General features: G+C 43.8%; 2 long non-coding RNA genes across 2 annotated transcripts in view; both read left to right on the forward strand.

Annotated features, from left to right (window-relative positions):
- The window catches only part of LOC116780009, an 893,112-nt gene that overhangs the window by 816,411 nt on the left and 48,834 nt on the right, over window positions 1–27,867 (forward strand). The window lies entirely within an intron of this gene.
- LOC116780010 lies at window positions 17,879–19,812 on the forward strand. Its single transcript, XR_004354283.1, has 3 exons — window positions 17,879–17,898; window positions 19,594–19,662; window positions 19,800–19,812. It is a non-coding gene; the product is annotated as an uncharacterized LOC116780010 (long non-coding RNA).

Consider the following 27,867-nt stretch of genomic DNA (forward strand, 5'->3'; position numbering starts at 1 on the left):
AGATTTCTGGAATGACCGTTACCACTGCGACGGAACTGGCTGGCACGGTGAAGAAAAAAGTGTTGCCTGTGTCTGATACAATGAGAATGCGTGTGACAGAGAAAGCGAAATTAGAGTTGGGAACCATCCTGAAGTTTAGAACAGAAAGGCGGGGACAGGAAAAACTAATCCCATTTGTTGCTCTGACTAATGAGGAGGTTTTGGTTCCTACTAGTGTGGCCCAGGCGGAGACGGCTATGGGACCGTTGGGCGTGGCAGCAGGAGAGAGAACTGGAGCCACTGACTTTGCAGGGGTGGCGAGACCCAGCTCTGCCCTTGCTGTTTCGGGAACCGCCCCAGGTGTGGTAAGCGTGACCAGAGGTCGGGATGTAGCAAAGACACCGAGAGCTGCGAGAAAGGCTGGGGCAAAGAAAATAGATAAGAGTATAGAGCCTCCCCTGTCCGTGTTGGCTGGTGCATGGGGGGGGGGGGGGGTAGCTCCTTCCCCTGTAACATCTAATCCCACGCAGGCAACTGCAGTGGGTGCGAGTGCTATAGAGATTTTAAAGCCACCCGACGATTTCACAGTTGTTATAACAATAAAGATGCCTGTTCCCATAACAAGCGGAGCAGAGCCGAGAACCAGAGCAGCCAGTGCCCAGCCTACCCCAAAGTGTAGGAAAGGAAGGGGAAAATCATGTGACCGGTGAAGGACATTAAATCACAGGATGGTAAAGATAAGGTAGGATCTTCTGATCAAAAGCCTGAGAGTGAGGTGCCTCCTGCCAATACCCCTGCGCGCTCTCCGCCTCCCCCTCCCGCACCTCCTCATCAGGAGACTCAGTCTGGTCCAGCAAAAGATAAGGCACCTGCAGGGAAATTAGGAAGGAGCGCATCGCTTCAACCTCGGTGTAGATCTGCCCTGTGGGGAGAGGATGGCATGTATGGAGGGGGTCAGCAGCTGTCGGCAATCGAACGTACAAAACACCAGCTCAGTCTATTCTTTCTGCGTCACCACTGCCCCACTCTGATGAGGAGAACGAGAGTGAAAGGGAGAGGGAACTGCCCCAGGGGGACTACCCCCCCTTCCTCAGGACAACTGGGAGGGAGATGATCCCATGACGGGGATGACGTCAGGGCAGGAGACAGTTTCCCTGCCCTCTGGGAGGGCGCAGCAAGTAGACTCGAGTCGGGGGGGCCGGTGTGCCGCCAAGGGCCTGGATGAAGTTACACCTTATGATATAAGAATGCTTGCTCAAGTAATGTTTCCACCTGTGCAGTTCAATGTGTTTACTACTATTTGGCAGCAGTTGGCAGACACCCAGACCATGGTTAATCTGCAGTTCCCACAGGATGATGTCCGATTTGGCAACGGAGCTGATGTTTTAACCGGGACTGGTAACTATTCTAACTCACAACATCAGGTCGCGTGGGATCCACTAGTTTTAGAGCAAGTGAAAGTTATAGGCCAACAAGCATTGCTGCAGGGTGCAGCGTTGGCAGAGCCCAGAGCGAGGTACACAACCATACGTCAGGGTACCTGGGAACCATTCTTGTAATTTGTAGAAAAACTGCAAGAGGCTGTAGAGAAACAGGTTTTTGACGCTCGGTTACGGAAGGTATTGGTTACACAGTTAGCCAGAGATAATGCCAATACAGACTGTCGGAAGATGATAGAGGCATTGCGAGGAGAACCTACCCTTGATGCAGTGATACAAGCTTGTGCCAGGGTGGGGTCCGCAGACCATCAAATGGTTGCATTTGCATCTGCTATGGCAGCAGTGAAAACCTCTGAGCAGAAATGTTTCTCATGTAACCAGAAAGGGCATCAGAAGTCAGACTGCCCAAATAAAGACAAACAGAAGGTCTCAGTGGGAACAATTGCCCTTATATGTCGTCGCTGTGGAAAGTATGGTCACTATGCCAAACAATGTCAATCTAAATATCATCTTAATGGTCACCCTTTCTCTACAAGCCAGGGAAACTGCAGGAAGAGTGCGAACAGGCGCGCTTGGACACAAGTACCTGCCATGTCTCCCAACAATCCTTTTGCCAGCCATCCACCCAAACAAACCTTTGTGACCAGTTATCAGGAAAGACCCGTGGATCCGCAGGGATGGATGTATCCACTGCCGACACAGTAACTATAACAACACAACAAAAGCACAAAGTCCCTTTGGACGCATGGGGGTCTATTGGGAGAGGACTGAGTGCTTTGCTCATAGGTAGATCTAGTGCTACTCTCCAAGATATTCTCATTCATGTAGGAGTAATTGATGTTGACTATGAGGGACAGATTTATGCTATAGTGTCTACTTCTACTCCCCCAGTTACAATAGAAAAAGGGACTCGAATTGCTCAACTTGTACCTTTTCTAAGCTGTGTTCTTAGGACTGAACAGGTGACTCGTGGCACCGGTGGATTTGGATCTACAGGACCTCCACAAGTGTGCTGGTCTCAGAAGCTGATGGACAGTCATCCATTGATGACTTGCGTCCTTTCTCAGCACAACACCACACCTGCAGAATGTAAGGTATCTGGCCTTTTGGACTCGGGTGCTGACGTCACTATAATCTCACAGAAAGATTGGCCTCCCACATGGCCTGTAGTTTCCTCCACTCAAGGTGTGATGGGCCTGGGAGGTCTGGCACAGAGCTTAATGGCTACCCAACCAGTGACTGTTACTAACCCTGAGGGGCAGGTAGCAACAGTATGTCCATTCGTCACAACAGCACCCCTGAATCTATGGGGTCGGGACTGTCTCTCACAATGGGGGGTACGCATCACCATGGATTTTCACTAGGGGTCACTGTATTGCAGGGTGTAAAGAGACCCACATTAGGCCTCAAATGGCTGACTGACACACCGATATGGGTAAACCAGTGGCCCCTCAATCAAGAGAAACTTGAAGCCCTGCATCTGTTGGTAGTAGAACTGTTAAAAGCAGGCCACATTGAACCTTCTCACAGTCCCTGGAACACTCCTGTGTTTGTTATCAAAAAGAAATCAGGGAAGTGGCGGTTACTGCATGATTTGCGACGGATCAATGCTATTATGGTCACCATGGGTGCATTGCAACCTGGTTTGCCTTCCCCAACCATGATTCCTATGCACTGGGAAATTATTGCCATGGATCTTAAAGATTGGTTTTTTACCATCCCCTTAGATCCAAATGACATGGAAAAATTTGCTTTCACTGTTCTGTCTGTGAATCGTGCAGAACCTACACAAAGATACCATTGGAAGTTGCTTCCTCAAGGAATGAAAAATTCTCCTACCATATGCCAATGGTTTGTGACCCAAGCCTTAAGTCCCATCAGAGAATGTTTTCCTAACTGTTTATGCTATCACTACATGGATGATATTCTTTTGGTTGCTCCATCACCTCAGATTTTAAATTTTATGGAAGATCAGACACGCTTGTCTTTGCAACAATTTGACCTTGTCGTTGCCCCTGAAAAGGTGCAACGCCAATCTCCATGGTCGTATCTAGGACTAAAAGTCCTTGACCGCACAGTACAACCCCAACCCATTGCTATAAATTTTGAAATTAAAAATCTGAATGATGTTCAGAAATTGGCTGGTGTCATCAATTGGGTGAGACCTTACCTAGGCCTCTCCTCTTCTCAGTTAGCACCTTTATTTGAACTCTTGAAAGGTGACACTGATCCATCGGCACCTCATCATTTAACACAGAAGGTGAAAAAGGTGATTGAGTTGGTGGAACAAACCATTCAGAATAAACACATCTGACGTATTGACTTCTCTGTAGAAGTTCAAGTTTTTGTGGTGATTGATGAATTGATTCCTACTGCCATGATTTGTCAATGGAATGAGTAATGAGATGACCCCCTTCATGTACTGGAATGGGCCTTTTTGTCGTTCCGCAGTAAGAAAACTACCCCAGGTTTGTTTGAACTATTGGCTCAGATAATTATTAAAGTACGACTACTTTGTACTGAGTTGTTAGCAAGAGATCCAGGACACATTGTCATACCAGTCCAAGCTGAATATTTTGAGTGGAGTCTAACCAATAGCTCAGCGTTGCAAGCAGCACTGATGAATTTTACTGGGCAAATTACTTATCATCTCCCCTCTCATCCATTGTTGAAATTGGCAAGTCAAGTACCATTTGCCCAAAAACAACTCAGTTCAAGAGACCCCGTACCCAGTCCCACCGTTTTTTCGGATGGGTCAGGAAAAAACGGAAAAGCTGCCATAGTGTGGTATGCTGATTCACAATGGCATCACATTGTAGAGCAACAAGAAGGTTCTCCACAGGTTGTAGAACTGCGTACTGTTTTGTTAGTCTTTCAACATTTTACTAATCCTGTAAATATTGTCACTGACTCTGCTTATGTAGCTGGTTTAGTTCAATGACTTGACAAAGTTGTTTTGGGGTCTGTGTCTAATGCCCTCCTGTTTGGTGTGCTGAAGCTTTTGTGGTTGACCATTCAGAAATGCTCACATCCTTATTACATTTTCCATATCAGGAACCATACTTCTCTTCCAGGTTTTTTCACCGAAGGTAATGCACGGGTCGACCATTTGGTTTCTGCACTAGCATTAGACCCAGTTCCAAATTTGCGTCAACAAGATGTTGAGTCCCATCGTTTCTTCCATCAGGGTTTTCGAACCCTGATGAGACAGTTTCAGCTTACAGCAAGTGATGCACGATCCACTGTTGCTTCTTGCCCTGATTGCCAGGATTATCATATTCCTACGTTTCATGGTACCAACCCGCGGGGGCTTCAGGTCCTGCAAATTTGGCAATCTGATGTAACTCACATTCCAGAATTTGACCATCTAAAATATGTTCATGTTTCTATCGATACCTTTTCACAGGTCATCGTTGCCACTGCCCATGCTGGTGAGGTTGCCCGAGATGTCATCCGCCATTGGCAACAGGCGTTCACTTTTTGCGGAGTACCCAGTCAGCTTAAAACTGGCAATACCCCAGCTTACAAATCAAGTAGGGTTACATTGTTTTTACAACAATGGGGTGTTACACGTTATGGGCATCTCTCATTCCCCTACAGGTCAAAGTATTGTTGAGCATGCTCACGGCACTCTCAAACATTTTCTTCAAAAACAGAAAGGGGGAATGACAGGTGAATCCCCTGAGGTAAGATTAAACAAAGCAACATATGTGCTTAACTTTTTGCATATTGCAGAAGGTTGTCAGGAACCTCCCATAGTTCGCCATTTCGCGTCTCTGACACGAAATTCAGCTGTTTCCCCTGGAGCCAAGGTGCAGGTAAAAAATTTGCAGACGGGACAATGGGACATTACTGGGGAGTTATTAACTTGGGGACGAGGTTATGCTTGTGTCTCCACAGATGAAGGGCCACGCTGGGTTCCTGCATGGTGCGTGCGTCCTGTTCTACATCGGGATGATCGCTGCTGATACATCCTACGAAGAGGAGCTGAATCGAATCAGTCCATGGAAGGAACGCAATGTCTGGGTCACCTTAATGAAGGCCTTAAACACCTTTTGTGCCTCGCTTGCACATCCTGAACAACCTTTTCATACCTGTCTGGTAGGGGTTCCGTTAAATGGTAGTGAGGTCAGCCTTATAGCAACCGGCCTCAGACCTTTAACAAAGCCACTTTGTGAAGATATGTGGCAATGTACAGGCAATTGGGATTTGTGGGATCATTCTCTCCCACATACTTTGCCTCTTCAAGAATTAGATATTTTAGGGAGTCTAACGGCTGAGAGTTGTGTTTTCTTTAATCACAGGTTTGAGTATAAGTTACATGACGATAGTACAATGGTCCTGCAAGATGTATCCTGTAACGGCAGGGTCCTTGTATAACAAGGAAGAAGTACGCTCCTCGTGGATGGTGGGACAAAGAGGCTTTATTCCTTAACACCATGTGACTTTAACCAACCAGTTTACTAAAGTTGGGGCATGCTCTCTTGGGTTCTCTTACTTTGGCACATCCCTTGTGCCTTTAGACATGCCTCCCACATCACCCCTCTCCTAAATATCTAAGTCACGATAACAGTGTAAACAACAGTGCAAACAACAATTCAAACAATCAAAACATTATAAACTGCCGAAGCTTGCAATGATCTTAGCACATCGCTTGCTCGACTTCTTATACTTCTATTGTAAACCTTTTTTTTAAAACCTTCTTATATTCTTATAGGGTAGTGCAACTTGGAGAGATAACTTTATTAACTTGGGCTTATTTTAACTGTGTATAAACTATAACTTTTTTAATCTGAGGGTTTTTATAACTGGGAGATTTAACTTTATTTAAGAAACAGGGTAATCTTAGTAAAACTAAATTCTCATAAATTGACCTTGTGGTGGTGGTAATGTTATTTTGTGAGGTGTTTTGTGTTTATTATTTGACCAGTCACACAACTATTTTCATTCATTCACTCATCTCATACATTGGTGGCCACCGTACACTGAACACACACACGAACACACACACGCATATTTCAGAGATTGTTTTTCACGACGTTGGTCATTTTCTAATGTAAACTTGAAACAAACATAACTCTTTTCAAACTTCTGTGTTGCTCTGGTTCCTGCTACTGTGGTCACATATTTGAATAGGGTTTTACACACCTGGAAGAAACCTGCTTGAGTTCTTTTCTTATAACTGCATAGGCATAGCTTTCTCTCCATGTCATAAAATCTAGGAATCTCATCCATTGTCCTGAAATCAAATCTTACCATGATTAGTAGCTTGGGAGAAACAAACACCTGAGGTGTGTGCTGCTTTTCAGACCTGCTTCTTTCAGCACTGTCACAACTCAAAAATTGATAACATACATAGCTTTTTACAGATGTTCTTACAGGTTACACTGGTTCTCCCCCCTTTTGTTTAAACTTAGTATGTATTTCAAAATGTGATGTGCTTTTGCTGTTTTATGGTTTAGTGTGGAATGCTCGTGATGTGAGAATTTTCCTATTTGATAGGAAGTAACTGCTTATTATTAATGTTAATCTATTTTAGTGTATCAAAGTTGCTAAGCAACAAACTGATTGTGTTTTACACTTTTGCGTTTTGTCTAGTGGATGTAGTAGCAGTTATGTTTCGTGGATGTATATCTATTTGCATGTACATTTTCAATATGTCTAATTCAAAGATGTATATCTCTGTTCGCCAGGTCTCATCTGCTATTAACTCTCTAGGGTTAATGCTTTCCTGAGATGGCATGGGTGTGATTTCTGACAGTGTGGGTATATCTTGATGATGTAGTTTTTATTAATTGTTATTTTGAACGGTCTCTTTAGAGAACCTGTATTCTGATGGAGAATGAATGAGACAATTGTTTGCCTTAAAACTCTGGGTATAGTGTTAAACATTGCCGCTTTAGTAGCTTTCAGTTTCTGTCAGTTATTGTCTGTGGCATGTCAGGATGTGATTTGTGTATATATATATATAGAAATCATACCTTCTGTAACTTGCAGGAACCAAACAGAACACATTTCAAACAACAGGTAAGGGTTAACAATATTTCAAGGGAATTAACCTTTCAAGACGGGATATTAACCTTATAGCAAAATAAACACAGTCATAACATTAGAGGATTGTTCAGAAATTTTCCCAAGGCAATATGAATGGCAATCAGTTCCAGAACTATACAGAAGTTTGGTTCACGGCTGTAGTTTTCCTACTGATCAGTGGCAGGATTTATTTAAGTCACTGCAGTATTTTGTGTTTCTCTAGATGCATGTGTGAAGGCCCTGAGGCCTTTCACTGGTTCAGTTTTGCATCTGGTGTGGCTTTTAAAGGTAAATTGCTGATTTCTGCCACAATCTGTACTTAAGGAGATGAATTAAAATATTACCACTAAAACTTGCCAGGGCATCTTAAGATCCGGCGTCCTCAGTTGTCATCCTATCCAAATTGTCTTTCAAAGCTGGAATGTTGGTAAAGGCAGGATCTCTTCTGTCCAGTTTTCTCAGTCGTGCTCTGCCTTAAATGACAAGCTTACAAACATCTCATTAGCAGTTTACACAGATTTTAGGTGGTGTGGTATGACAGAAAGAGTTGTTCTAGAACCAACAGTGGGCTTCTCTCAGTTTGATCCCACTGAAACAAAACTGCAAAATACCTACTGGAAACAAGAACTAGGCAGATTAACCTTTCAGAATCTCAGTTGTTCTGTTTGCTTTTTATCACCTTGGTATAATTCTCTAACACTTGGTTTACCTCTGCAGCTAGCGATTTGTCAGACTTTAAGTTGGAGTTCTCCCTTAGTAACAGAAAGAAAGGGTATAGGTCCTCTGTGGTTATGGTTAAAACAGGTTTTAAGCAATGGGCTACTCTCTGAGGCTTCTGCAACTCGTGTAAATATAAATGCTTTTAACCTCGAACTGTGTCAGCTGTGTAGAACCCTTTTACTGTGTTTCCCTGTCCAGGGCAAGTCCAGAGTTGTGGTTGTTGGATTCTTCCTGAAACAACCTGAAGATCTGCACCTTGGGCGGTTTTGGTTAAAGCAACAGGAACAAATAGCAGTTCATTTCTTGTGACCGTGGTTATTAATGTGTCCTCTGCATAATGATGCATTATGACTGTTTGATACTTTATCAAGGTGTTCTGCATCCCCTGAGGAAGGGTAGCCCAGTAGTGACTTTGCATAGATTGTGCACTGTTTAAAACCATGATGGGAAAGAAAGGTTTCTGGGCACCTTCAGGGTGAAGGAGGATGGTAAAGGAATGGTTTTTTGAATCAGTTACCGCTAGTGACCAATTTGCTAGAAACCTTATAGGTAGAGGCAGTTCAATCTGCGAGACTTCTGTGTGTTTTTTGACTGCGTGTTCTGTTGTTAACATCTGCAATGTTTTCCACCTGTCACCTTTCTTTGGGGTACAGGGTACACGGGTATTTTGGGGGTTGGTTATTGGTATGTTGTGGCTTGCCTTATTTGTTTCTTCTCTTGTACATGAGAAGTGGTACTAAAAAGGAGTACAGCTAACAATGCTATTACAAGTAGTACAATGCTTACAGCATATCCTTTGCCTTACTCATGGTACCCTTGGTACAACCCAGTCATTTCTCTGCTGCTAGGGTGTTTATGGAATGTTGCTACTAGGGGCTTCCAGGGACAATCTTCCTGAGAGTGATCTATGTCTCCACAACTAAGACAGCTAGCTGTGTGTCTGACTTCCTTCTGTACTCTTATCTGGGCATCTAAAGTTGCAGCTAAAGAGGCAGGTAGCTGCTTCTCAGAGCTAGCTCTTTGGTAGGGTTGTACCAGCTCAATAAAGTCACAGTTCTCCCCTGCAGGAGGGCTCTGCAAAGCTCTTTCACAACTTGCATTTTCTCTTTCAAAAACCAAGTGCTTATATAGCATCTCTCTGGTTTCATTGTATTCAATTTGCTTGTTTAAAGCAGACTGCAGCTGGTCTACACATCTTAAATTTAACTCAGTATAACTTTGTAACCCTTTAATGGGGGACAGGTAATCATCTTGATTTGCAATGAGAATGTTTTCCATAGCTTTTAGGGTTTGCCTGGCTATCTCTCTATGGTACCTGGATTGTGAATCTAAATTATAATTTGCTTCCCCGTTTAATTGGTGTACCGTGATGCCTGCCTGTGGGTATTTAATATGAACAGAGCAGTTTTTCTGAAAGTCAGCTAACCAGACTGTATATTGGGTGTCACTGAGAACTAGTTTTACTATTTCTTCCCAGTCATATGTGGTGAAAGGATAGCTGTAACTCAATGCCTCCAAATACTTAAAAGTATTGGTTAAAGACATACCAGAACCTCTTATCAAATGCCTCAGGTTCTCTGTGACCTTATGCAGGGCTTGACTCTGAGGGGGTTGGCTTTGGTTCATATTGTTTGGGCATGCCTGATTAGCATTCAGGTTTTCCATACGAATTACCTTGTCTAGACATTGTTCCCACATGTTAGCTGACCTCCCCCCATTTGCCCTTTTGTTCCCTCCCGTTGGAACCATGTTTGGTTCTTTCCTCCCCTCCTTCTCCCCCTCCCCCCATTCCTCCCATTTCTCCCCCCTTGTAGCCCTGGTGAAACTGGTTCCCTGTGGGGGGGGGGGTGGGCGGTGCAGGTGGTGAGTAGGGGGCGGGGTTACCTCCCTCCTTGTGTTTGTGGGTGGGGTGGGGCTGCGCCTGGGCCGGAAGAGAAAGGTCGGGGCTTGGGCCGTTTGGTGGACAAGATGGCTGCTGCCATGGTGGGCCATGTGGTCGCTGTTCATTCGCAGCGAAGGGGGGCGAGTACACCCCCATCGCTGTAACAGAATCGTCTGCTGTGGTCTCGGGGGCCGGGAGCTTGCATGGCAATCTCTGTCCCTTCCCAGCGACTCGCATTTCCCGACTCCCTCCTCCCGTCCCTCCCCGGTATGTCTTGTGAATTCTATTACTATGTTGTGTTGCTATCAGCAGTGTGTGCAGGGGGTGGGGTGTGGTTTTTTTGTTGTTGTTGTTCTTCCCTGTGTGCCTTGTGCAGGGCAGAGTTGCTTACAATCCTTGAGACAATCTGGTAACATCATTGTTGGAATAATTAGTTTAAGTTGCTTAAATAGTTTGTTGAGAATGCTTTCTTAGCTTTGTTGTTTCAATGATATTCATATATCTATAAATGCACCTTTTTATAACAGGTGAGGAAGCTTTTATCCATGCAGGCAAGGGATCCCTGTAAGACCACTCTATGAGGTAAAGATGATTGACTGCAGTCTGGGACAGGTTGGAACAGGACAACCTGCCCCCGGTAAGGCCTAGAATTTGTCCAGAGAGTATAAGCTCTCTGTGGTGAACTACTGGCACTGCCAGGGTGCTGTTTGCATCCAGATGCAGTCTGCTTCAAGTAAGCTCTTGACTGGCCTGTTAAATCTGTGACTGGCAGTTAATCCCTTTATGTGATAAAAGCACAAGCTCCTCTCTCAGAAGATTGAAGTGCAGGAATTCCAAGATCCAAAATTCCTGTGAAATTGTCATCAGACAGAGAGTCACACTTCATCGACTCCCTAGTTGTAAAAAGAGGTTTATTTGTGAAATTGTTTAATGTTTTAAGATCTGCTTTGCAGGAACTGCAAAATTCATCATGTCATCTAAACCTGTGAGACTGGACACTCCTACTCATCTGTTCCAGCCCAAGGACTGAGTTTATGTTAAACACTGAGACTGAAACTCCTGCAAGTTAAATAGAAGGAACTGTTTTCAAGTCCAACAGACCATCTCCAACGTGGACAGAATTATCATCAAGGACCCTGAATTTCACCCAGGAAGAAGAAAACCTCTGTTCCTGAGACGAGTAGAGCAAAGATTGTTACAAGGACTGTTAAAATAGTGTTTAAGTTTTCCTCTCTTGTTTGTATCGCCTAGTATAACCAGGAACTATGAATTAAGTTTAAAACCTAAATTTACATTTGGCTTTAGCAAAATGCACCAAACATTCTTTAAAAGTTGGGTGCTGAATTTGCACTATAGATTTGGCTAAAATTTGGCAACAAGTTTAAATTATATATTGAGTAATTCTTAGAGATATTTCATTAAGTTTATTTCTACAAACTTACTTCATAGTTACCAAGTTGAATATGAATAGAGTAACCATTCATATGAGTGTAAAAACTGCATAACTTGTTATATGGTTAGTACTATGTATAAGTAGTAGAGATTGAACAAGATCTTTGAGCCTTGTTTAATCTCTAAAGGGAGGACTGATACCTTAAGGCCCTAATGGTTTTTTATTTTTCTAATATTTGTAAGCCTTGTAAGTTTTATAAGTAGATTCTAAAAGCAGCATCCCCCACTCCCTTTCCCTGTAGTACAAATAGTTTACACATTCCTTAACCCTCTTACCCCATTCTATGTACCCTATATCACTCCTACCCCCGAATCCAGTAGAAATGTTTAGTCTTTTGTCAAAGCAAAGCCTAGATTGTTTGCAGAACAATCAGGGCCTGAATAACAAAATGAAGTCAAGCACTAGGTGACTATGTACCCTTTGTGCTCTGAAGATGGTGAAGATGATGAAGTAGAGGGTCCCAAAATACACCCCAGACCCATTTCTCAGGGGTGGACCTGGGGCAGTCCAGAGTAAAGGTCACAGGGTGGACACATTTGGGATTGGATAGATGGTATTATAAAATGTAGTATCTGGGGCACAGTAGGTGCACGCGTCGTGTAACATCTTTTGCCTTGTCATAATAAACCCTTTCCTTATCTCACACCTAATTAACTGCTTCGGAGATTTTTTAGCACCTACATCCCACAGCATCAAAACATTTTGTCAACAAGAGTGAAAAATAGCTGCTTGGAAGTCACAACCACCTGAAAGACTGAATTAAACCTGGTTACAATTGTTCTAACTGATATTATTAAGAAATGAGAACTGTAAAACATTCCAGAAAAAATACGGATGAAGATTCCTCCCAGACCACAGGTGCCCTCGCAGAAAGCTCTTGTTGTCCACGTAGTGCCGAGAGTGCTGCATTAACGGCAAGTGAGAGATGGCGGACAAGGTTTTTTTCCTGGTTGGAAGGACAGTTGTTTACAGGCAGGAGTCATGTTCCTAAATTGGCTGTCCAAGGGTCAAAACTGAATTCGATTGCAAATTCCTCCCAGACCAAAAGTGCCTGCCCAAAAAACTCTTGCTGTGCAGCTTTCTTTCCTGGCTGAAAGGGCAGTTGTTCATGGGGAGAAGAACCACGCCTCACTTGACCTTCCAAGGACCAAAACTGAATACAGACAAAGATTCTTCCAAGACCAAAACTGCCCGCCCAGAAAGGTCTTGTTGTTTACATAGTACCGAGAGTACTGCACCAACGACAGGTGAGAGACAAAGGGTCCGGTTTTTTTTCCTGGTTGGAAGGGCAGTCGTTCATGGGCAGGAGCCCCGTTTCCAAATCGACCGTCCGAGGGCCAAAATTAAATAGGGACAAAGATTCCTCTCAGACCAAAGGTATCCGCCCAGAAAACTCTTACTGTGCACGTAGTGCCGAGAGTACTGCACCAACAGAAGGTGAACAACGGAAAGACAGGACTTTCTTTCCTGGCTGGAAGGGCAGACATTTGCGGGGCAGAGAGCCATGCCACACTCTGTCGTCCAAGGGTCAGAACTGAATACGGACTAAGAGTCTGCCCAGACCAAAGGTGACCATCGAGAAAGCTCTTGCGGTGCCAATAGTAGCGCACCAACGGCAGGTGAGAGACGGAGGACAAGGCATTTTTTCCTGGCTGGAAGGGCAGTCGTTTGCAGGCAGGAACCCTGTTCCTAAAATCCCTGTTTGAGGGTTAAAATTGAATATGGACAAAGATTCCTCCCAGACCAAAGGTACCCGCCCAGAAAGCTCTTGCTGCGCACGTAGTGTCCAGAGAGCTGCAAAAACAGCAGGTGAGAGACGGAGGGTCAGGGCTTTTTTGCCTGGTTGGAAGACTGGTCGTTCCTGGGCAGGAGCCCTGTTTAAAAATCGGTCGTCCGAGGGCAAAAATTGAATACGGACAAAGATTCTATCCAGACAAACGGCACCTGTCCAGAAAGCTCTTGCTGTGCACGTAGTGTTGAGTGTTCTGCACCAACAACACGTGAGAGACAAAGGGTCAGGACTTTTTTTCTTGGCTGGAAGGGCAGAAGTTGGTGGGCAGGAGCACCGTTACTAAATTGGCCATCCAAGAGCAAAAATTGAATATCAACTAAGATTCCTCCCAGACTAAAGGTGCCTGCCCAGAAAGCTGTTGCTCTGCACGTAGTGCCCGGAGTGTTGCACCAACAGCAGGTGAGAGACTAAGGGTCAGGGCTTTTATTCCTGTCTGTTAAAGCAGTTGTCTGTGAGCAGGAGCCCCATTCCTAAATCAACCATCTGAGGGTCAAAATTGAATACAGACAAAGATTCCTTCCAGATCAAAGGTGCCCGTCCAGAAAACTCTTACTGTGCACGTAGTGCTAAGAGTTCTGCACCAACTGCAGGTGAGAAACAGAGGGTCAGGGCTTTTTTTCCAGGTTGGCTGTCGTTTGCAGGCATGAGCCCTGTTCCTAAATCAGCCATCCGAGGGACAAAATTAAATACAGATAAAGACTGCGCCCAGACCAAAGGTACCCGCTCAGAAAGCTCTTACTGTGCACGTAGTGCCGAGAGTGGTGCACCAAGAGCAGGTGAGAGATGGAGGGTCACGGCTTTTCTTCCTGGTTGGAAGGGCAGTAGTTTTTGGGAGGAAGCCTCCTTCCTAAATCAGTCCTCTGAGGGCCAAAACTGAATACAAAGATTCCTCCTGGGTCAAAGGTGCCCGCCAAGAAAGTTCTTTCTGTGCACGAAGTGCCGACAGTGCTGCACCAAAGGCAGGTGAGAGACAGAGGGTCAGGGCGTTTCTCGTGGCTGGACGGGCAGTCGTTTGTGAGAGAAGACCCTTTTCTAATTCACCTGTACGAGGGTCGAAACTGAATACGGACGAAGATACCTCCCAGACCAAACATGCCCGCCCAGAAAACTGTTACTCTGCATGTAGTGCGCCGAGTGCTGCACCGATGGCAGGTGAGACGGAGTGTAAGGGTTTTCTTTCCTGCCTGGAAGGACAGTTGTTTGCGGACAGGAGCCCCGTTCCTAAATTGACCATCTGATAGCAAAAACTGAATACAGATGAAGATTCCTCTGGGTCAAAGGTGCCCGCCCAGAAAGTTCTTGCTGTGCACGTAGTGCCAAGAGTGCTGCACCAACAGCAGGTGAGAGACGAAGAGTCAGGGCTTTTTTTCCTGGTTGGAAAAGCAATCATTTGCGAGATGGAACCCCGTTCCTAAATCGGTCGTCCGAGGACCAAAATTGAAAACGGTCGAAGATTCCTCCCAGACCAAAGGTGTCCGCCCAGAAAGTTGTTATTGTGCATGTAGTGCCCAGAGTGCTGCACCAATGGCAATTGAGAGATGGAGGGTCAGGGCTTTCTTTCTTAACTGGAAGGGCAGTCGTCTGCGGGCAGGAGTCCCATTCCTAAATCAGACGTCCGAGAGCCAAAATTGAATACAGACGAAGATTCCTTCCCAACCAAAGGTGCTCACCCAGAAAGCTCTTACTGTGCACGTACTGCCAAGAGTGCTGCACCAACGGCAGGTTAGAGACGGAGTGTCAGGGCTTTTTTTCTTTGCTGAAAGGGTAGTTGTTGGCGGGGAGGAGTGTCGCGTTGCTCATGGTGGTGCGAGGTCCGAAATTGAATACGGATGAAGATTCCTCCAAGAGGAAAGGTGACCACCCAGAAAGCTTTTGCTTTCCACGTAATGCCGAGAGTGGCACACCAGTCGAAGGTGAAAGATGGAGGGTCAGGTTTTTCTTTCCTGACTGGAAGGGCAGTCGTTTCTGCGCAGGAGTCTTGTTCCTAAATAGGTCGTCCAAGGGCCAAAATTGAATATGGACGAAGATTCCTCCCAGACTAAAGGTACCCGCCCAGAAAGCTCTTGCTGTGCACGTAGTGCCCAGATTGCTACACCAACAGCAGATGAGAGTTGGAGGGTCAGGCCTTTTTTCCTGACTGGAAGGGCAGTCGTTCTTGAGCATGAGCCCCGTTTCTAAATCGACCATTTGAGAGCCAAAATTAAACACACACGAAGATTAGGCCCAGACCAAAGGTGCCCGCAGAGAAAGTTCTTGCTGTGCACATAATGCAGAGAGTGTTGCACCAATGGCAGGTGAGAGATGGAAGGTCAGGGCTGTTTTTCCTGGCTGGAAGGGCAGTTGTTTCTAAGCTGGAGCCTGGTTCCTAAATTGCCAGTCCGAGGGCAAAATTTGAATACAGACAAAGATTCCTCCTAGACCAAAGGTGCCCGCCCAGAAAGCTCTTGCTGTGCACATAGTGTCGAGAGTGCTGCACCACCAGCAGGTGAGAGACGAAGGATCAGGGCTTCTTTCGTGGTTGGAAGAGCAGTCATTTGCGGGTAGGAGCCCAGTTCGTAAATCGACTGTCCTAGGGCCAAAATTAAATACAGACGAAGATTCCTTGCAGACCAAAGATGCTTGCCCAGAAGGATCTTGCAGTGCACGTAATGTCAAGAGTGCTGCACCAACCGCAGGTGAGGGACAGAGGGTCAACCCTTATTTTCTTGGTAGGAAGGGCAGTTGTTTGCCTGCAGGAACCATGTTACAAATCGACCTTCTGAGGGGCATAATTGAATAGGGACGAAGATTCCTCCCAGATGAAAGGTGCTCGCCAGAAAGCTCTTGTTGTGCACGTAGTGTTCAGAGTGGCGCACCAACAGCAGGTGAGACACGGAGGGTCAGGGTTTTTTTTTTGTTGCTTTACTTGCAGTCGTTCATGGGCAGGAGTCCCTTTCCGAAATCAGTCATCTGAGGGCAAAAATTGAACATGGACGGAAGATTCCGTCCAGACCAAAGGTGCCTGCCCAGAAAGCTCTTGCTGTGCACACAGTGCCGAGAGTGCTGCACCAACGGCAGGTGAGAGACGGAGGGTCACGGCTTTTCTTCCTCTCTGGAAGGGCAGTCGTTTGCGTGCAGGAACCCTGTTACCAAATTGGCCGTCCGAGGACCAAAATTGAATACAGACGAAGATTCCTCCCAGACCAAAGGTGCCTGTGTGGTAGTTTGATCCACATTAGAAATTTAAAATCCAATTTCCAGACTCCCCCCACCCCTTCCCTCAATTTATTCTAACACTGGAGAGAAACTTTCAGGTCAGAGGCTTCTATAGGGGAAGGGGAAGTATATACATTTATTTACACAAATGAATATACTGTACAAACTAAAAGCAACTATATATATATATTTACATTTCTATCAGTCCTTTAAGTTCCTGCCTTTAACTTTAGTCCAGGAGCAGCCTTTCAAGTCTGATATGTAACGCAGTCTCTGTCTCGTGGGAGTGTTCTGGGCCCCTGAAACACTCTCTAACCAACCTTCAACTCTTTACTGCAGTTTTTCTTCTCACGAAGTCCAAGAAAGTAGCTTTGAGTCCTTTCTCTTCTACTGCTGTGTGATCTCTCTCTCAGTCTCATACCACAGTTTGTAGGTTGCTGCAGTCTAACTTAGCTTATTAAGCTTCTGCGTCCTGGAATGTTGATTCCTCCTCGGGTTTTCGGCTGTCCTGCATTTAGATCATGGCAGAGACATCCTCCGGGCCTCTCTCCGGTCCGTCTCAAATTTCACCTGGGATTCCTTTCCTGAGCGCCAAGTTGATTTTTATCAGCCTGTCTACTTGGCTCTGCTTAAATGTTGAACCTTAAAATCCACCCCCCACCAGCCTAAATGCAGCGGGGGGGAAAAAGTCCCCTAACCTTGGTCACAGGCAGAGTTCAGTCCAGTTATACACTGTCCCAAGTGTCCTGCAGTTTCCGGTGCTGTGTAGATATGATTTTGAGCAGAAGTAAATAACATGGACGGTGATTGGCTCTCCAGGGAACACTGCCCTGGCACCCGATCACCTCTGAGCCACCCCAAACGCTCAAGGGGGGACCAATTTCAACCCATGACAGCCCGCCTAGAAAGCTCTTGCTGTGCACGTAGTGCCGAGAGTGTTGTACCAACAGCACTGAGAGACAGAAGGTCAGGGCTTTTTTTTTGTTACTGGAAGGGCAGTGGTTTGTGGAAGGAAGTCCCTTTCCTAATTCTCCTGTCCGAAAGCCAAAATTGAATACGGACAAAGTTTCCTCCCAAACCAAAGGTGCCCATCCAGTAAGGTCATGCCGTGCACGTAGTTCCGAAAGTGGTGCACTAACAGCAGGTGAGAGATGGACGGTCAGGTCTTTCTTTCCAGGTTGGAAGGACAGTTGTTCGTGGGCAGGAGTCCCTTTTCTAAATCGGTCGTCCGAGGGCAAAAACTGAATATGGATGAAGACTCTGGGTACGTAGTGCCGAGAGTGCTGCACCAAAGACAGGTGAGAAACGGAGGGTCAGGGGTTTTTTTCCTGGATGGAAGGTCAATCTTTAGGATTAGGGTTAGGGTTTCGAAGTAGGGTTAAGTGTAGGGTCAGGTTTAGAGTTAGTTTCGATTAGGGTCAGGGTTAGAGTTAGCAATATGGTTAGATTTAAAGTTACATTTTTTTTAAGGGTTAGTTAGGGTTCAGGTAAGGGTTAGAATTAGGGTTAGGGTTACGGTTAGGGTTTAGTGTTAGGGTTCAGTTTAAGGTTAATTATGGTTAGGGTTAGTATCGGTGGAGGGGGACGGAACAGATTGATCACAGGCCAATTTGGTCAGCAAAATGTCTGTTTATTACAAGAAGAACACTTATTATATACTGCTGCTACACCCGGATGCGTGATTCTTCTTCACACAGCATTGGATACATAAGAGAAACATACTTTGTTGTCTACTGCTAATTGGACCACAACAGGGCACACGTTCACCCTCTTGAAACTCCACCTTAACCTTGGCAGGGAACCTTCTTTGTTCCTGCTTCAGAACCTGGAGCCATGTTAGCTACACAGTTGTTTTTACTGCCTGCACCCAACCATGCCAAGGAAAGGCTCACAGAAATGCAGAGGAAATTGTTCACACACAATCTTTGTTCTCCCAACAGGTTAGCAGTAGGGTTTAAGGTTTGGGTTATGGTTAGGTTTAGGGTGGGGGTTAGGGTTAGGGATAGAGTTTGGTATTCAGTTAGGGTTAGGCTGTCTGATTGCCAGAATTCCATATGGATGAAGATTCTTCCCACACTAAAGGTGCCAGGACAGAAAGCTCTTGCTGTCCATGGAGTACCCAGGCTGGCCCACCAACTGCGCCAGAGAACCAAAGATTCCAGGCTTTCTTTCCTGCGGATAAGGGCTGTTGTTTCTTTTCTTCAGCCCTGCGCTTTGACTTTCAGTCCCACTCCCAAAATTGCATACGGAGGAAGATTCCCCCCACACTAAAGGTGCCCACCCAAAAAGCTCTTACTGTCCAAATAGTGCAAGAGTGGTGCACAACTTGCACACAAGAGACGGAGGGTAAGGGCTTTCTTTCCTGGGTGGAAGGTCAGTCGGTAGGGTTAGGGTTAGGGTTAGGGTTTTGAAGAAGGGTTAAGTTTAGGGTGAGGTTTAGAGGTAGTTATGATTAGGGTCAGGGTTAGAGTTAGCGATAGGGTTAGATTTCGAGTTACAGTTTGTTTTAGGGTTAGTTAGGTTTAGTGTTAGGGTAATGGGTAGGGTTAGGGTTACGGTTCGGGTTTAGTGTTACAGTTCAGCCTAGGGTTAGTTATGGTTAGGGTTAGCCTTAGGTTTTAGGGTTTGGTTTATGGTTAGGTTTAGGGTGAGGGTTAGGGTTAGGGACAGTGTTCGGTTTAGGGTTAGGGTTAGGGTTCAGGATATGGCTTGGTATTCAGTGAGGGTTAGGCTGTCTGATTGCCCGAATTCCATATGGAGGAATATTCCTCCCACACTAATGGTACCAGGACAGAAAACTCTTGCTGTCCATGGAGTGCCCAGGCTGGTCGACCAACTGCACCAGAGAACCAAAGGTTCCAGGCTTTCTTTCCTAGGGACAAGGGTTGTTGTTTGCTTTTTTCAGCCCTGCCCTCCAACTACCAGTCCCTCTCCCAAAATTGCATGTGGATGAAGATTCCTCCCAGACAAAAGGTGCCCACCCAAAAAACTCTTGCTGTCTTTGTAGTGCCAAGAGTGGTGCACAAAGTGCACACGAGAGACGGAGGGTCAGGGCTTTTTTTCCTGTGTGGAAGGTCAGTCATTAGGATTAAAGTTGGAGTAAGGGTTAGGGTTTCGAAGTCGGGTTAAGTTTAGGGTGAGGTTTAGAGTTAGTTACGATTAGGGTTAGGTTTAGAGCTAGTGATAGGGTTAGATTTAGAGTTATGGTTGATTTTATGGTTGTGGTTAGAGTTAATGTAAGTGTAAGGGTTAGGGTTACAGTTAGGGTTTAGTGTTTGGGTTCAACTTAGGGTTAGTTATGGTTAGGGTTAGAGTTAGGGTTTAGTTTTTGGGTTATGGTTAGGTTTAGGGTAAGGGTTAGGGATAGTGTTAGGTTTAGAGTTAGGGTTAGGGTTAGGTATAGGTTTTTGTATTCGTTTAGGGTTAGGTTGTCTGATTGCCAGAATTCCATATGGAGGAAAATTCCTCCCACACTAAAGGTGTCAGGACAGAAAGTTCTTGCTGCCCATGGATTGCCCAGGTTAGTCCACAAACTGCACCAGTGAACCATTATCAATTATTCCTTGTTTACTTGGAATTTAAGTCTATTTTTGTTGAGTTTTATTACAGTTTCTAAATTTTCTAATTAATCCCTATTTAGTAGAGACCTTGAAGAAATGAGTAGATAAAAATTGATGATTTTCTATTTGTTTCTCAATTTTATATTTATGGAGCTTCAGGATAAAGGTTTTTTCTGGTTGGTCTGTCACTCCCATGTCTTGTACAAATTAGTCACTTTTGACACTAGTTCCTGATTCAAAACTGAAAATTTAACTCCAGTGTCAATTAAAACTCTATTTCTTTTTCACCTTCCCCTAACTCCATCTTAACCTGTGGGTCTGCTAGGGAACGACTCACCGGTCCTCCTCAGTCACTGCTCTGATGGGGATAGCAGCACTCTCAGATTTCCAGTGATCTATTTGCAAGCAATGGGAACACTGGTTTGATCTTATTCTGGTTTGTTGGGAAAGGAAACCTCCTCTTCCCCTTGCAGGGTAACCACAACCTCTGCCTCTAGTATTTATCTCCGGGAACCTTGAGCTTTGGGCTGCCACTGCTACCACTACAACTTTAGCAACTTTCTCATCCTCTTTCTTTTTCCCTTCTCTTTCCCTATTGTTGTATACCTTCCAAGTTTCATTCATTAATGTCTCTAAATCTTTGTCTTCAGGATGTTCGAGTTTTTGCAACTTCTTTCTAATATCTTGGTTACTCTGTCCCATCAATAATGCTAGTAATTGTTGTTTACCTGCTTTTGACGCAGGATCTAAGGGTGTATATTGTCTCATAGCAGCTCTAAGTCTGTCTAAGAATTCTGAAGGCATCTCATCTCATCCTTGTCTAACATTATAAAGAGTTGCCCAGTTAATTACTTTAGGTATTGCATTCTGTAAACTCAGTGTGATTAATTTCCTGCATTGTGTTAATAATTCATACTGGATTGGGTTGTTTGGATGCCAATCTAGATTATTTACTGGGAATATATCCCCTGCATTTCCTGGTAACAGGTCAGCATGTGCTCTCCCCGGATCGTCTTTTAAGCTTTCAGTATCTGTTTCATCTTTGTGCTTTTCGTCCTTTTTTCTTTCATCCCTTCCTGGTTTCTGAGGGTTATTTTCTTCCCTATCTCTTTCTGACTTTTGCAGGCTACTTTCTATTCCATTCCTTTCTGATTCTGGCAAACTACTTTCTTTTTCATCCCTTTTTGACTTCTGCGGGGTGCTCTCTTTCTCCTCCCTTCCTGATTCCAGCAGGTTGCTTTCTTTACTTTGCTGGCCTCCCATTATTATTATAGGGACTCAATTATGCACTTATCTGGGATTTCTCAATCTGTCCCACCACGTCATGCACAGAATATCTATCTATAATATACTAGTTACTGCTGACAAATATTAATCTTTCAAGGAAAGATTCTCCCCGGATCTTCCAACTATTTGAGCATCAGTAATATACCAGTTGATCCAGGGGGCGTGTTCCTAAACAGGTTTCCAGTTGCAAATATTTTAAATCACTAGGGGGTTGTACTCTAGTTCGTCTCTTCTCTAAATTGATGGTCTTATAAATTCTCTCAGATGACACACTATCACAGCAAGCTCACACTTTTCTTAATCTGTTCCACTGTCTTAAAATATCTTTTACTTTGTCTCAGTACTTCATACATACAGCATCCAGTTGCTTTATCTGTTTCTGGTTCTGCAATCGCTTCACAGTGATGCTGCGTCTCAGACACTCACGCACACACACATTTGCACACTTTTAAGTTCTTTAAAGTTTTCTATTGCATTACCACTTAAGAACAGAATATACTTAATCTGAGTGAATCTTGGCAATAACATTCACTCCCTTGGTCTTTTCCAAGCTTTAATTATCACCGCACTTTTAAGTTTCAAATGTCGTGGTATAGTTTCTGTTACTTGTTCAGGATTACCGAGGTTATCTCCTGTAAATAATCAAACAAACTACAATTTTAACACAGACCAGAACAGTTTGTAAAAAGTAGCATATAAAAATGAAACATTGCAAAGAAATTCACGGTACATTATCTCTAACTACCGCATTCCAGGAATTCTTTAGTAGGACTAGAAGTTCCCCTGGGTCCTAAAGTCTGTTGTCTCAAGAAAATCAAAAAGAAACACTCCCAAATCTTGAAACAGTTCAAAAGGAAAAATTAAGGACCATTAGTCTCCCAAATCTTTAAGTCAAACACAACTTTAAATACATTACTGGACAATATTCCACACAAAACAGAAAGTGAACCAGACAAGTCAGAGCAAAAACACTTTTAAGACAATACACAAAAGCATAAAAGGTGAACACAGCAACACAGGGTAAAGACAATTTTTCACTGCAGTGTTGGGACTTTAACCCACTTTGGGGCCCTTGTGGGACCCTCATTCGCAGGACTCTAACCTACAACCTTCAATACCTGGGACTCGAACCCAGTTGGGGCTAATGCACGGCATCCCCCAGCTCCCCTTCGAGTGGCAGCGGCCTATCCCCTTTAAACAAGGCACCTTCTCTTCTGAGTTAAGAATATAAATGCATAAATACCTTTGTATAGAGCAGCGCGTGAAACCAAGGGGTTGGGGAGACTTTGCTGACAGAAATCCAGTCGGGGGACCCCACAAGCGTCCCTGACCCCCTGGATTATGGGTCGGGCGGAGCAGGCTCCTGCCTGGCTCACCAAAATGATGCCAATTTTATGCCCCCAAAAAGGCATGGAGGAACTGTTCAGAGACAAAGTTTTAAGTCTATAAACAGTGAGGCATTTATTGAAACAACATTGGGGAGTAACCAGGTCACCCTGGACAAACTGCTCCGCAGTGGTAATGAACAGTTGAACTTTTATACAATTTCTGCCAAGCAATTGCATCATATTACATGAATATTCATAATATTGCAACATCTAGTTTTAATATTCATAACATGAGGAGTTAGGGTAGAGTCAGGGACACGGTCTTCATTTTGGGGAGTATCTTTGTGGTACATCTAGTTACTTCAGCCTCAGGGGTCTTGAGTCTACTCCTCTTTCTCACGTAAAGTTTTGAACTCCAATATGTGTTTGGCAGGAGTTTCTGATATTAGGCAAGAGTGCCTAGGCCTTGGTTCATCTCTTTTTCCTTATCTCCCTCTGTCTTCCTTCTATTTGTCTATGTTAGTATTTTGTTCTCTTACTTCATGTTCTTTGTGTCAGTGTGTCCACATTCCTTAATGAATTTATTATCTCCATTGTTCTTGAAAATCAATTCTTTATGCCTTTCCTCAGAGCATGCATTCTGAGTTAACTCTTCAAACCTTGTTTTGCTATACTAAGTTAACTCTTCAGGCTTTGCTCTGTTTCAGGTTTAGAGTTAGTTACGATAAGGGTCACGGTGAGAGTTAGAGATAGGATTAGATTTAGAGTTACGGTTTGTTTTAGGGTTAGTTAGGGTAAGGGTTAGGGTAATGGGTAGGGTTAGGGTTACAGTTGGTGTTTAATGTTAGGGTTCAGTTTAGGGTTAGTTATGGTTAGGGTTAGCATTACGGTTTAGGGTTTGGGTTATGGTTAGGTTTAGGGTGAGGGTTAGGTTTAGGGACAGTGTTAGGTTTAGGGTTAGGGTTATGTTTAGGACTAGGCTTGGGGTTTTGTATTCGGTGGGGGTTAGGCTGTCTGATTGCCAGAATTCCGTATGGACGAAGATTCTTCCCACACTAAAGGTGCCAGGATAGAAAACTCTTGCTGCCCATGGAGTGCCCAGGCTGGCCCACCAACTGCACCAGAGAGTCAAAGCTTCCAGGTTTTCTTTCCTGGGGATAAGGGCTGTTGTTTGCCTTTTTCAACCCTGTGCTCCAACGACCAGTCCCACTCCCAAAATTGCATATGGAGGGAGATTCCTCCCAGACAAAAGGCGCCCTCCCAAAAAGCTCTTGCTTTCCACGTAGTGCCAAGAGCTACACACAAAGTGCATATGAGAGACGGAGGGTCAGGGCTTTTTTTCCGGGGTGGAAGGTCAGTTGTTAGGATTAAGGTTAGTGTTAGGGTTAGGGTTTCAAAGTATGGTTAAATTTAGAGTGAGGTTTAGAGTTAGTTACTGTTAGGGTCAGGGTTAGAGTTAGCGAGAGGGTTAGATTTAGAGTTACGGTTTATTTAAAGGTTCATTAGGGTTAGGGTTAGGGTTTAGTGTTACCATTCAGTTTAGGGTTAGTTATGGTTAGGGTTAGCGTTAGAGTTTAGGGTTTGGGTTATGGTTAGGTTTAGGGTGAGGGTTAGGGATAGTGTAATATTTAGAGTTAGGGTTAGGGATAGGGTTTGGTATTCGGTGAGGGTTAGGTTGTCTGATTGCCAGAATTCCATATGGAGGAATATTCCTCCCACACTAAAGGTGTCAGGACAGAAAGTTCTTGCTGCCCATGGAGCACCGAGGCTGGTCCACCAACTGCACCAGAGAGCCAATGTTTCCAGGTTTTTTTTCCTGGGGACAAGGGCTGTTTTTTGCTTTTTTCAACCCTGTGTTCCAGCTACCAGTCCCACTCCCAAAATTGCATACGGACAAAGATTCCTCCCAGACAAAAGTGCCTGGACAGAATGATCTTGCTGCCCATGGAGTACCCAGACTGGCCCACCAACTGCACCAGAGAACCAAAGGTTCCAGGCTTTCTTTCCTGGGAATAAGGGTTGTTGGCAGCTGTGGCCACCGCCATTCCGCTTGTGGCGGTGCCCTTCCCCATCGGGCACAGCAGTGGTGGAGGGTGTCACGGGGTCCACGAGAGGTCCGTTCGTGGCGCCCCCCGCACCAGACACCGGACCAAGCGGAGTGGTGGCTGCGGGGGTCGCAAAAGGGGGGCAACAAGACGGACTGATATTAGGAGGGTCAGGGGGGTCCACTAACTCCCTTTAGTTGCACAGCAGCCATGAGACTGCTGCAGAACAACCACACAGCAACATGGGCACAGTCAGTTTACTCAGAAGTGAAAGTGCCTTTTCCGTCACCACCAGTTACGGAACCAACACATAACAAATGCACAACCATTAAAGCACCACCCTGGCACTCCTACCAAGAAACCAACCCACAGCCTTCGCCAGCCTCAGAGCAGCTTCTGTGCCAGAGACGACCTGATGGAGGAGAAAGAAGAGAAATTGATTCCCTAGAAATCCCAGCCGAGCTATGGCAAACTGAACTCAGCAAGATGAGAGAGACGACAAAAAGACAGTTTTAGATCCTACAGAAGAAGAAGAACAGCAAACATGGCTACAGTTACTACTTCAGCCTGAAGAGGAGAATACAGACTGGGAGAGAGCACGGAACATATGCCTGCCCAAGCCGAGACCATCAGTGAAGTCAAAGTTACCAATGTTAAAATGGACAATATATATATGGACCACGTTACTAACGATAACAGCTGTTGGTTTTATGCTACAAGAATTTCAGTTGGAATATCACAATCCACCTACTGACATGACCAACAATCTAAAGGTAACATTGCAAAACATAGCAGACATACAGCTATCAGCTACCATATTTAACTTTCTAAGTCACAAAAAGACAACCTTACTAACTGACAGATTATCTGCTATTATAAAAGGTTCTTTTGTGTTGCAGGCGGGAAGAATAGAAATACTAGGAGGGTCCTTAAATTGAGTATTTACTTCTCACTATTTTAAAATGCTGTTAGACAATATGCCATACACAACATGGAAAGCCAAACCTAAACAAGTAGCAAAGAAACAACCAATTACAATTTCAACTGCAGAAACACATAACCCTTTACACATAGTCACTGCAAGAGCCTCGATAAAGCAAAACAAACAAATCCATCATACAACACAAACCCAAAGATGCCCCACAAGGCTACAGCATACAGCAATACACACCTCCAAATCTATTCAAAACACAAACATGCATAAATTGGTCTATACCCAAAGTAAACAATTAGAATGGGAGGCAAAGACAGGAATATCAAACATTTTTAACAGCAGAACAGATATAACCTCACAATGGCCCTTAAAAAACATCCAAACCTGTTTAACAAGTTTTCTTAAACTAGCATCCCCAAAACAAAACAGAAACATTATAACCAACAATAGCCCAGACATTAACTCTGTTTCCATTGGACCCACTGAAATCACTCATTCTGTAAAACAGACACTGCCTCAGTCAAAGAGGAAGTCAACAACGGATTTTTCCCAAAGGCAGTTTTATTGCAACTAAACCCACAAGTGACCCAAGAAACAGGTAACCCTAAATTAATAAAACAATGGTCTTTCCTTAAAACAGAGGTGATACATTTACACACACTACTAGAAAACCATATAAACACAGCCTTGCTATGTACAAAAACCCTTTCACTAATCTTTCAATCTCTCAAACCTAGAAAAAGATGGGTTTTCATACTTTTTACCCCGTCTCAGAGTGGGAAAAGATTAGAATTTTTGAAAACCAAGATTTTACAACTTACTTTTTAGTTAAAGAGAAGGGTAAAAAACACTTCTTGCATGATTGCCTTTGCAAAAAAAGAAATAATGTGTTGCTCCTCAAACATAATAACAATGGTTTACTGCTTAACAACTGGATGGAATTAGATTTTGTCATCTTCTACCACTATTCCTGATCCTATAAAAACTTTCCTACTAACTCTTTAGCTAAACACACAAGTGACTTGCCTCTTGGTGAGAAAAATGACAAACAAGCCCCTCTCATCTCTCACTGAGAATCTCCCTTCTTACATAATATGGGAAAAAGAAAGCAAAATATAGTGAAATAAAATTTTATTACCTGTTCACTCATACCACTGCATTTTACATTTTCAAGAAGATATACATTTTACTTGTAACATTTGGGGGTTTTTTGTTTTCAAATCAGTTTTTTTAAACATATTGTAAATTGTTTTCTTAATGATAGAAATAAAGGGTAAAAAATAGTTTAATAACATTTACACATGTAATAAAATTTAACATCTCACCATTTTAGAGTCCAATATATTCATTAATTCACATTTTTTAAATATAAAACTGGTTGATACAGAACCTTTATTAGGTTTAGCAGTTTCATATTCTTCTAATCATGCTCAAGAATGCAAGATAAACCTTTTATCAGTCAGTAAACGAAATTGCTACACATATTATAAAAACTGGAGCTATATAAGCAGTTTACTAGGGAGTTAAATTTGAATTAAATAAATTTACCTACAGATTGTTTCAGCATAGATTGCATGCTGATTACCAATCAATTGCTGGACTCAAGATGAAGAAGAAGATTTGAAACCTTCTGTTTTATAGTGTAAAGAGAGAAAAAAATTCTCTTTGTTGCCTAAAAGCCTTTGCAATTGCCTTTCACTATGTAAATTGGTGTCATTTTGACCAAGAACATTTATCTCCACAAAACCAGAACACTACAGCTTTAAAAATTTTTTCCCTATTTTTTCATTAACTTCCCAGTGGTTTTATTTGAATTATTAAAAATAAAAGTTATTAGAATTTATTAAATTCTCAAATACATCCACATCCATGCAATTATCATAACAATGTTATTCAAATAATAAGTATAAAATCCTAAACATCCCCATATTTCTTACATTCAGACATTCTCAAAACATTTTACTATCACAGAACAGCATACATAGTGTCAGCAAGAGTACAAAATAGCTGCTTGTAAATCGCAACTACCTGAGAGACTGAATTAAACCTGGTTACAGTTGCTCTGATATTATTAAGAAATGAGAACTGTAAAACGTTCCAGAAAAAATTTAACAGGACCAACAATGAACTCTCCAATACAAAGAAAACTTGTCATGGTTTGAGATAGCCCAAAATCCAATTCTCTAGTTCTATTCCCCCTCCCACATCTCAACCCAATGT

This window comes from Chiroxiphia lanceolata, chromosome W, assembly GCF_009829145.1.
Source record: "Chiroxiphia lanceolata isolate bChiLan1 chromosome W, bChiLan1.pri, whole genome shotgun sequence".
Classification (NCBI taxonomy): domain Eukaryota; kingdom Metazoa; phylum Chordata; class Aves; order Passeriformes; family Pipridae; genus Chiroxiphia; species Chiroxiphia lanceolata.